Source organism: Nuphar pumila, chromosome 8 (assembly GCF_984573655.1).
Source record: "Nuphar pumila chromosome 8, dmNupPumi1.hap1.1, whole genome shotgun sequence".
NCBI lineage: Eukaryota > Viridiplantae > Streptophyta > Magnoliopsida > Nymphaeales > Nymphaeaceae > Nuphar > Nuphar pumila.
This window is the reverse complement of record NC_143256.1, coordinates 5,799,584-5,810,263: the sequence shown is the minus strand read 5'-3', so window position 1 is coordinate 5,810,263 and position 10,680 is coordinate 5,799,584. Positions and strand designations below refer to the sequence as shown.

Here is a 10,680-nt window from a genome sequence, read left to right as displayed (position 1 = left end):
GATAAAATAAGCGTTTATAGAAACTTATTTCCTCAAGGGAACATGCCAAATTGTTGTTAAACGAGCTCATGAATCCGGATCAAAATACCAAGCTTGTGGGATGAGAGAAGGAGAACAAACTTGGGGCAAGAGGGGGACAAGCGATTGCACGAGTGTTGTGAGAACACGTGTTGTACTTTGTGTGGTTGAGTACCTTGGAAGATACTCAGCTGTGACTTCCATTTTTTGGCCTTAATGCAAATCACCAACAAAGCTAGAGAGAGCGAGAGAGAGAGAGAGTATATAGCTCAGAGGGGGAAAAGAAAGGTGAGGTAATGTCATGGCCTCTCACGCTCCCCTACAGCCCTCCCTCCGTTCACGTGGTTTGTCCTCTCCTCTCTCACCATTTCCCTTTCATTCTTCACGCTTGCGTGATTGCCCTACGGGAAGGATGATTTGCGGGAAACCGATCGTCGGAGTTTCTTCGTTTCTCGGTCTTCCTCAGAGACCCACTCTTTGGGTTCGCCATATAACGAATTGCCATGAAGAAAAAGACGGTTCTTCGACCACGGGATCGGAGCGTCTAGTCGGAGACGACGAAACCCGAGTCACAGGTTCGACCTTAACCCATGTTCACCTCTTTCCACTCAAAGTTTGTGCGCAATAGTCAAAATCCATGAATTGAATTCGGTGGTAGCTTTAGAATTTCTTATTTTTATTGTTTCCTTGTTGGAAAACCAAGTTGGTTCTATGGGAATAACTGTTCGATGCAATTGGTTCATTAGTTCTTTGATGGTGGAAGAGTTTTCTCTGTTGGCAAATGTTTCCTCCTTCTAGATAATGATTGGTTGTGAAACCACCAGTAAATATTGGTATTTTGTGGAGATCTTGACTGAAACCAGCTTGTGGCATATGTTTAGTATTTAGTGTTCTTGTTTACAAGTGCATCCTATCCCTGAGCATGTTGATAGCGTTAGGACCATTGTTGGTGAAATGGATGGATCTCACTCGATTTCATATGGGATTGCAAATAATAGTGGTTTAATATGCTGCTGGACCGTGATAATCCCAAGATGGTAGTTTTTCATATCTATCTTAGGCTTTCAATTCTCCTGTTTTTTTCCAGGAATTGTAGTTAAGAGGTGTAGAAAACCCCATCCTCTCCTTGTCGTCCTATGTAAGATTACCATCGGTGGTTTCTCAAAGTTGGTTAAGTTCCCTGTCTTGATGGATTGATGAGAAAATTTGTGCTTGCTGCACTCTTATGGTGAGAGTGCAGTGCTGCCAAGTGGAAGGGTGAGATAACTTTGGTCAGCACAGGTCTTTTATTGCAGCTGGCAGAAGGATTCACCTCTTCTCCTTGTGCCTTTGGCAATTCACTTGAACTGTAGAGATTCCAGTAACCTAGACCCAGAGGATAAGAACTTAGGATATGGTTTGTCGTCTCTGATAGTGGCCTCATCTCCATTGCTGAAAAGTGAGACATGGTGGAGGTTCATTGTCTGGCTTGTCAATTGTCTTGGCAGACATTAACTTCTGTGCCTGGTCAAATAAAGATTGGAAGGTTTGAGTTACAGACACTCACTCTGTCTGAGGTGTTGGGAAATGACTAGGATTTGGTGTCACCATAACCTGCTGGAGTTGCCAATTGAAAGCATGGTTCATTCCATAGTCACCTATATCGTTAAAGGTAATTTCTCGGAGAGATTTTTAAAAGTTGATAAATCTCAGGAGTTTAAAAAATTGAAAAAATATAAAAAACAACAAAAAAACTAAGAAAATAATAAGTTTTGCATTATTTTTCTTCCAAAAATATAAAGAAACGTGTTTTAAAGGTTTTAAAATATAAAAGAAACAAAAAAATAGGAAATGCAAACTATTAAAAAATAAGTTTTCCCCAAAATATCGCAATATTATCATCTGGCAATATTCCCAAGAAAAATTGGAAATGATAATATTGCGATATTTTGTCTTCTTGCGGTATTTTGAAAATATCGCAAGATATTACCTTTAATACTGTCTATCTTAAAATATCGGTATTTCTTGTGATATTTTTAAAATATCACCGATATCGGTGACAGCGGTTCATTCCTGCAATGCTTCTCAGAGATGGCTTATTCGCATTTTATGTCTAGACTTCTTTTCTTTCAAAGTTTATGAAGTTTGGGAAATTGGACAGGATTTAGTGGGTCAGTGACTAATCAATATAAATTTAAAGCAACTGGTAGCCTTTCGTGTGGAATCTTCAGTACCTAAGCAAACTTTTAACAATTCAAAGAGCTTATGGATTTTCTTAATGCATATCTTATTTTCCTTTCTTAATGAGCTTCTGAATGTTTTCTCTATCTTTCCATTACGTCCTCTGGTATCTTATGGGAATATTTGGATGAGTTGCACCCAAGACGGTTGGATTTCTCTTTTCATGGATCATGTGAGGTGATTTTAATTTCCCAAGATTTCTGAAAGATTGTCTCACAAGAAAGTTCAATTGTGTCAAGAATATTAAAGACATCTTATAGGAACTTGCCTAGTTGTCCTACATTGGATGACCATTGTACATGATGAGTAGCCAATGAAGCCCTTCCAAAAACAAAAAAATTGATTACTTTATAGGGTCTACTGATCTTAATCTCCACATAGAACCTATGTCACACGGATACTCCATTTTGACTCCCGTTCCATATCCCCTCGTATATTAATTACATTGAAAACTTCATAAAAATGGTCGTATCCCCGTTTTTTCAGCAGTTTCCTTGTGACATAGCATATAACCTTTGTACTGAGTTCAATTGAATGTATTAATATTGTGGTTATAAGTTTACAGCAACAGCATTTTGAAGTTGATTAGCCACCAGTAGTCATAAATAATCAATGGAGTGCTCGTTAATGAGACAAGCACTTTCAAGATCTTTCTTATTTTTCTGACATAAATCAAATAGAAGAGTAGCTCCCCTGTTTGCAATAGTGGGACATGTCTAATTCATACGAGGACATGGCAAGTTCTGTGGTGAATTAGTTGGTTTCATCATGGTAGTTGCGAGTGAAGTGCTTATTAGTTGCAAAGATCATGTTGCATTTGAAAGAGTAACACCATACACTTGTTCTATATGTTTCAGACAGTTCTTAGAGGTAACTGTATTTGCTAGTTGGATCCTATAGAAGCATTCTCCGTAAGGAACTTCATTGCCTAAATAGTTTTGATTCCTTACTAAGAGGCAACATGGAAAAACTTCAGAAGCCTTTCTTTTGAGGCTAAAGTGGGCTAGACCACTTGATTTTGAAAGTTTCAAAGCTGCATCTTTTAGAGGGAAAAAAGCACCATTGTTGGTGACAGGGAGCAGCTAACTTGGTTCAGAAATCCCATATATGCACTTTCTAAGGGATGATCTGAATACAACTTGTGATAGTCAGTATAGACCTCCTTTTCTTCTTGCATGGGGTCCATCCCTCCCATTGTTTCAGAGTTGTGGATTTCAGGTTGCATGTTGGCAAGTTCCCAAAGGCCTAGTCTGTTAGTTCGTGTGTGTTCATGTGCATGTGTGTGTATGCTTTTTAACTATGCTTAAAAACTTGGTACAATTCTCCTAGGATATTCAACTCAGGAATGAACATGAGCATAAAACATACAAATTCATACATTTAAACTACATATACTTAATCACATGTTTGTGTGTGTGTGATTTGCCGCATGGTTTGTTGGATATAGAGAACTAGTGTGGCTTGGTATGCAGGCCGTGGCTTCTGCACCATTGCCTATATTTGTGAACCAAGTGACCATGACCTTTTTACCATTGCAGAGATTCAAGAATGAGCCTTAGGCCTGTTCAAGTTAGCATTCTTCAGTTGCTTCTTTTCTGTTATGTTGTATGAAATAAGTATCTATCGGTCGGGCCCAAAATAAGATATGTATCATATCATATTGTAAAAAAATATAATTTTTTAATAAAAAATTTCTAAAAATTCCAAAAAAATCATGAAAAAACAGAAAAATAGTAAAAATTTTAAAAAAATCATAACACATCAAACAATGATGAATTGCACAAAATACAACCATAAAATCACATATGAAGCATTTGTCTCTATAAGCTAATAAGACATCATCAAACATCAACTATCTCATAAGAACAATGCAAAATATTAAATATCTTGCAATTAAGAGCATGCTACAAGACTCATACTTTCATATTACATAAACAAAAATAAAATAACCAAGTTTATGAACACTTAAGTGTTAAATAACCAAGTTTTTTTAAAATATAACTTCAATCATCATCACTATCTTCTTTTTTTTTCTCCTCCTTCTTTGACATCCATATCGTCTCCAATATACGTGAGCTCTTCGTCATCTACCTTTTGTGCTCCTTCCACGTTGATTCACTGAGTGTTCTCTTTATTCAAAATGTTTGCTTCTTCTTCAAATCATGCATCAAATATATCAAAATTTTCCAAACTGATGGGATCAAATTGCTCTTTGTGCCTCCTTTGTAATAACTTTACTATTTGTCCAAAAATATGACATGAAAAAATTAAAGTTAGCTATGCTTTTTATGATATAAAAAAAAAGTTTAAATAAACACATATTCAATCTATTTCTTCTTTTTGTATGGATTTTCTCAAAGACTCTCCAGTTTCTCTTACATCTACTTGCACTACACGTTTGGTTAAGAATGTGAATGGAAAAAGCTCTTAAATTTGGAACATCACTTCAAAACCTTATCCACCACATGTCTGAAAAAAACAAGAAAATGAGAAATTAGTGAGACAATAATAAATACAATCATACAAAACATTATAATTAAATAACAATATGAAATTAAAATTGAAATAGAAAAAATAAATTACCTAAACACATCACGATACAGTTTCACACTACTGTAGGTCTCCCCATATCATATAATGTACTATCTTAATTTTTTATTTCTTTATGAATTTGATCTTGAATGTCATAATTAAGGACCAACCATTTGATGCAATCCAAAAGTCTCTTGACTTTCTTGTCCATTTTAAACATAGAGGAGTATCTAAATGCAAGATTTAAATCAGGGTTACCAGAAGCGACTATAGGAGTGGGGAAGTGTGCTTTCCTGAAACGCGCTTCGGAAGCACGAAATACAATGTTTCGAAACGTGTGAGGAAGCACAATATTTAAATGGGAAGCGAGCTTCTTCTTCATGGAGGAAGAAGACAAAAAAAGAAAGAGGAGAAGAAAGAATAAGAAGAAGAAAAAAAAGAAAGAGGACAAGGAAGAAGAAGACGAAAGAGGAAGAGGAGGAAGAAAAAATAAAAGAGAGAGAGAGTATATCGGAGTCTGGACAACCTCCTTCTCCTTCTTCTAATATGTTCGAGAGAGAGAGGCGGTGGGGCTGGGTCCTCACTTGGTCCCTCCTTCGTCTTTTGGTTCTCCTTCGTGGAGAGAGAGAGAGAGAGAGAGAGACAGTGGGGAAGGGGTTATTCGTAACCCCTTCCCCTTTTATAGAGAGAGAGAGACGGTGGGGAAAGGGTTATTCGTAACCTCTTCCCCTTTTATATATAAAGAGAGAGGGAAGAATTTGGGTCTGGAACATATGTGGATCTAGACCCAAACTCTTTCCTCCCTCTCTCTCTCTCTCTATATATATATATATATTGTACACTTTGTACCCTAAAAATGTAAATTTTACCAAAAAAATAAAAGAAATACCCCGTTTTTTCCTTTTCTTCTTTTTTCTGTTTTTCCTTCTTTTTTTCTTTTTTGTTTTTTCCTTCCTGTTTTTTCTTTCTTTTTTTCTTCCTATTTTTTCTTTCTCTTTTCTTTTTTCCTTTTCTTCTTCTTCTTCATGTTTTTTCCTTCTTCCTATTTTTTTCTTTTTATTCCCGTTTCTCTCTCTTGATCTTCTTGTTTTTGCTATAGTTTATGTTTTTCAATTTTTTATATGTATAACTGATAATCTTATATTTCAGTTATATTATATATTTTGTACTTCAGTTATTATAATATGTATATTATATGTATTATATGTTTGTATGTTTCATTTATGTATATATATATATATTTCTGTGTGTCTAATTCATATATAATTTGTTTGACTGTTTCTGAGTTATATTTCTAGTTGAATGTTTCTGAGTTATGTTTTTGAGTTATATAACTTATATTTTTGGTTGACTGTTTCTGAGTATATAACAAAAATCTTATATTTTGGTAAATTAGAAAAAATATAATTACATTTTTGTTTCTCTTTCGATTCATATTCGCTTCTCACTCGAATCCTAGGTTGCTTCCTTCTTCGTTCTCCCTTTGAATCCTGGGTCACTTATGGTTCGCTTCCTTGGTCACTTTCAATTTGCTTCCCTTCTCGCTTCCGAGACGATTCCAAGTTCGCTTCTAAGTCGTTCCGCACTTCCTGCTTCTTAAAATTTTAAAAGCTCCTCGCTTCCTGCTTCTGCCTCCCGAATCGCTTCTCGCTCCCGCTTCCTCAACTGACAACTCTAATTGAAGTGGTTGATGAAGTTGCTCATTTCACCTTTGATCAATGATATTCTATATAGGCATGTACAAATTTTTTTTTCATTCAAATTATCTCTAATGACCTCTTTTACCTTATCCATGGCCTCGTAAAGATAACTCATAGCTGATTTGTCTTTACTATCAACCAATCAAAGCACCTTCATCAAAGATATAGTGATTCTCAACAACTTTACACATTAATCACTTCTGAATACAATATCTACAATTTCTCTTGTTTTTTTTTTTGCATGGGGATATGCATTTCACTCATCTAATGAAAATATATTTTTCAGTGCAGTTTTATTTTTTACTAGATTTTGCACTGTTAAAAAATTCGTAGCAAATCTAGTAATTCTACTACCAATCAACTCAGCACAACTAGTGTGCTTTCTCATTAGGCTCAAAATACATGCATGAATGTAAATAAATTTAGTAATTTCTTAGTAGCATTCAATTGTGTGTTTTATCTCATCCATATTGTCGATGTCCTCAAGCATAAGGTCTATGCAATGGGAAGCACACAGAGTCCAAAAGAATGACCCATAATTTTCTGCAAATTCTTTATCTGTTGCTCTATAATTTGCTGCATTATTAGTAATAAATTGAACAATATTTTAAGGTTGAACATATTCCACAACCTGATCAAATATTTTGAGCAATACATTTGCTGTCTTGCGTGTATCAGACAAATCAATTGACTTAAAAAATATAGTTCCTTTAGGGCAATAGACAAAAAAAATTATCAAGGTCCTTGATTTTATGTCTGTCCTATCTACCATGATATTACACCCAGTTTCTCTCCATGATTGTCTCATCTCATCACAATATGTATTCACTTCATTCACATTAGTATCTATTTTTTTTCGATACTGGTTATGGCATCTGCCATGGCCTGAAAATAAAATGAATTTGCCGCATTGAAAGGAATGCAAACATCATAGAACCAACTCTCAACCGCGACATTCACATGCTCTACTAAATGTTGAGGAGTCATTAGTAGTACGAATGTTGGGTTGTGCCCCAAGGGCAGTCCTAAGAGTGAAAAAACTCCTAAAAGAGCTTTTAGCTCTACCTTTTCTCGAAAAACTCATTCCTCTTTCTTTTATTTTTTTGTGCCCGTGGGACACTACTACTAGTACTAGCCACACCTTTCCCTTTTGTTTTAGAACTTCCTACTTTTAATGTAATGCTAGAGTAGGATCATAAGTAGGGAGCTCATTCATCTTCATCGTACACATCCTCCCAGGAATACACACGCCTCATTTTTGCCTCAATCATCTTTTTTTTCTTGTCTTTTTTCTCTCAGACCAACGAGTAATTGTTGGCATTATCGTTTCACAACATCTGGCAAATTCCTTGACATGCAGTCCGCGACATTGAGATGTGTCTATGCTAAATAATGCTTTAACCAAGAGATACCACCTGAAAAAATATTAGTGCAACAGTTGCACTCGGTTTTCACTCATTACTAGAGTGCTCCATTGTCTGCTGGATCATCTAATGCCATCTTCCACCAAAAAAACTCAATAAGAAGCAAAATATAAGGTTTTTTACCTTAACCCACTTTTTTGAGTGAAAAATGGTGGAAATGCATTCTTGAGCAAACCGCAAAATCTCTCTCTCTTATGCACAGATTGACCCCCAAATTGCTCTCCCGACTCCTAAAGTGCATGGATACCTCTCTAATGGCCTTTACACAAATGAGAAAGTCTACCCTCAAAAGGTCTTTAAAACCCAAAAAGTAAAAAAAAAGTTTCAGCCCTTTTTAAAGTGCACCGAAGGTATATCCTATAATATGGTACGATATGGGAGTGTGTATTGTATCACTTTTTCCTATAGTAGTGATACATATTGTATCGTACAATGTGGTACAATACTTAAAACATGAACTGCACAATATTTTTTCAAACCTTCTCATTTTGCGAGGGAATGGGCAACCCACTTTGTTATATGAGCTAGTGCATAGGTTGTGAAGATTCTGTGGTGCTTTTTTAATTAACCTATTATGTTATTGACATTTTCATGTATTTAGAGGCTGCATTTCTAGATGCAAAAAATGTCTTGATTTTGTAATTTTTTGGTTTTGGCATATCATGTGTAAATGGCTTATCAGTGATCTTAAAATTTGCTTGTGCTTGCTGTTTCTCATGAGCCTAAAAAGCCGGATTCTTACTTTTCATTTTCTGTTATCTTTCCTGTTTCAGTTTTCCCTCCTGCAACCTTTCTTCAAACTGTGTTGTATTGTAGCAGGGTTGACTTTGGAGTGGTGCTCATTCTGGGAGTACATTTTACACTGGTTTATTTGTCATGTGTGACTTCTAGTCACGCTTTGCACCACAGTGCATATGAACTTTTTGGCAACTTTTCAAGTTCGCTTTTGTTTCTTGCTGATTGTGATGATAGATAAAACGATAATTAATTTAAATTGACAGAAAATATTTCCAATAAAACATTATAAGGCCTCAATTTACTTCTATTGGTTATTTTTATGTAGAAATTCCTGAGTGGTAGGTTCCACATAATCACTTGTCACGTGCACCTTACGTTGTCATATCATCATTATCATTTATCACTTTTTAAAAGAAAGGAATTGGGAAATTCTTTTGTGTTAACTTGTTCATTTAGGGAGCAAAAGGCTCTCTTAGAGCAATTTGAAATTCTGCAAGCAATGTGCAACTAGAACCTTCTTGTTTGAGCCTTCTTTGACTTTTTGTATTGCATGCCATCAATGATAATATCGTCCCAAACTGTCTCAAGAGTCCAACGTATCGATATAAGATGATGGAAATGGTGATCTTTTATGGTAGGGATGCAAACGGTTCGGATTTCAGATCACAAAATATATTGGAGAGTCGGATCGGATCGGGAACAGCCAAAATTTGCAAAAAGCCCTTCCTGAATCTGATCCGTTTGCAACCCCATTTTATGGTAGGTCAGCATCATGTCAGGATTTATAATGCGAGTCTGGTGTTTGTCATCCCATTGCAGGGAGCTAGCGTTGGATTTGATTTTTCTCTTTTTATAGATACTATTAATTTGCCATGTACCATATGCTTATTAATCTCTCTAGCCTTGTGTCTACCTGAGTACTAGGTCATTCAATCTGATATATTAAAGGTTACTCTTGTTTTTTTTGCTTATTAGTTTCACATGTAATATGTTCTTGGTCCATCTTATGTCTGGTAATGCAGGCCTTGCATTGACAATGCACCGGATTCAGGACGAAGCACGGATATTTTTTGCTGTTTTCTTCTGGATGTCTCTTTTCTTCTGGGCTAGTGCATGGGATGGGAGGAATAACAGGCCACCAAAGAGCGGCCCTCGATTCCGAAGGTAATACAGATGTACACAAAAAAATTACTCAGCATCTTAGGTTAGTGTGTCATTTTACATAGAAGGGGGATGTGTATCATATGAAATTGGACTATGATCTGTTCATCCATACTACTATAAATTGTAGTAAATACAAATGAATGATCTTATTAAGGTTTTGCATCAGTCTTTTATGCATGAGTTGGAGGCATCTTGACAGGACCTTCCAACTTGACCCAATGACTGGCTAATTGCAATTACTATGCGGCCCAGCTGATTTGGCTAGTTCATGAATGCCTGGGGGTTTCTGGACTTTGGCCTGTTTGAGTCCCTGATCTGCTTCATTTGCTTTAAACATGCATCGATGATCATCATTATCAATAGAAAGCAATGCATGTTGTTGCAAGTCAATTGATTCGTTCTTTTGAGATACCTGCTACATTCTTTTGGTGGGACTATAACTCAAATGATACAAAGTTTGAAATGTTTGACTCTCACAAGAAGATTTGCATGTGCTGTTCATCCACGCAATCCACCCGAAGCACTCACTCAGTGCACTGGTCTCTGGACTAGTAGACCATGAGATTCATCTCCTCCTGGTTGTGAATGTAAGATGTCCACTTCTGCTCAACAACTTTCATTGTCAAATAACTAATATATGCCCCTGTACATTGTAGACTGTGGGTCCCACATGTCTGGGCCGCTGAGCGGCTTTATGGATATTTCTTTCTTAGCCCTTCCTGCAGAATCGAATCCTTTCCCCCTTGATAGCTAGATGCAAACAATCTCATCAGCATGTGGGTGGTGCATATGTCCTCATTTGGTTTCTGAATCACAAAAATGCAATCCAAGCAGAGAATGACATGTTCGTTATCATCAAGGCTGTATGTAGCTTTTAACTGGAG

The 10,680-nt window shown here is 36.2% G+C and overlaps 1 long non-coding RNA gene across 1 annotated transcript; it reads left to right on the top strand.

Annotated features, from left to right (window-relative positions):
* Window positions 1-302: 302 nt before the first annotated feature.
* LOC149829498 (uncharacterized) lies at window positions 303-10,186 on the top strand. Its single transcript, XR_016433716.1, has 2 exons — window positions 303-593; window positions 9,655-10,186. It is a non-coding gene; the product is annotated as an uncharacterized LOC149829498 (long non-coding RNA).
* Window positions 10,187-10,680: the final 494 nt, after the last annotated feature.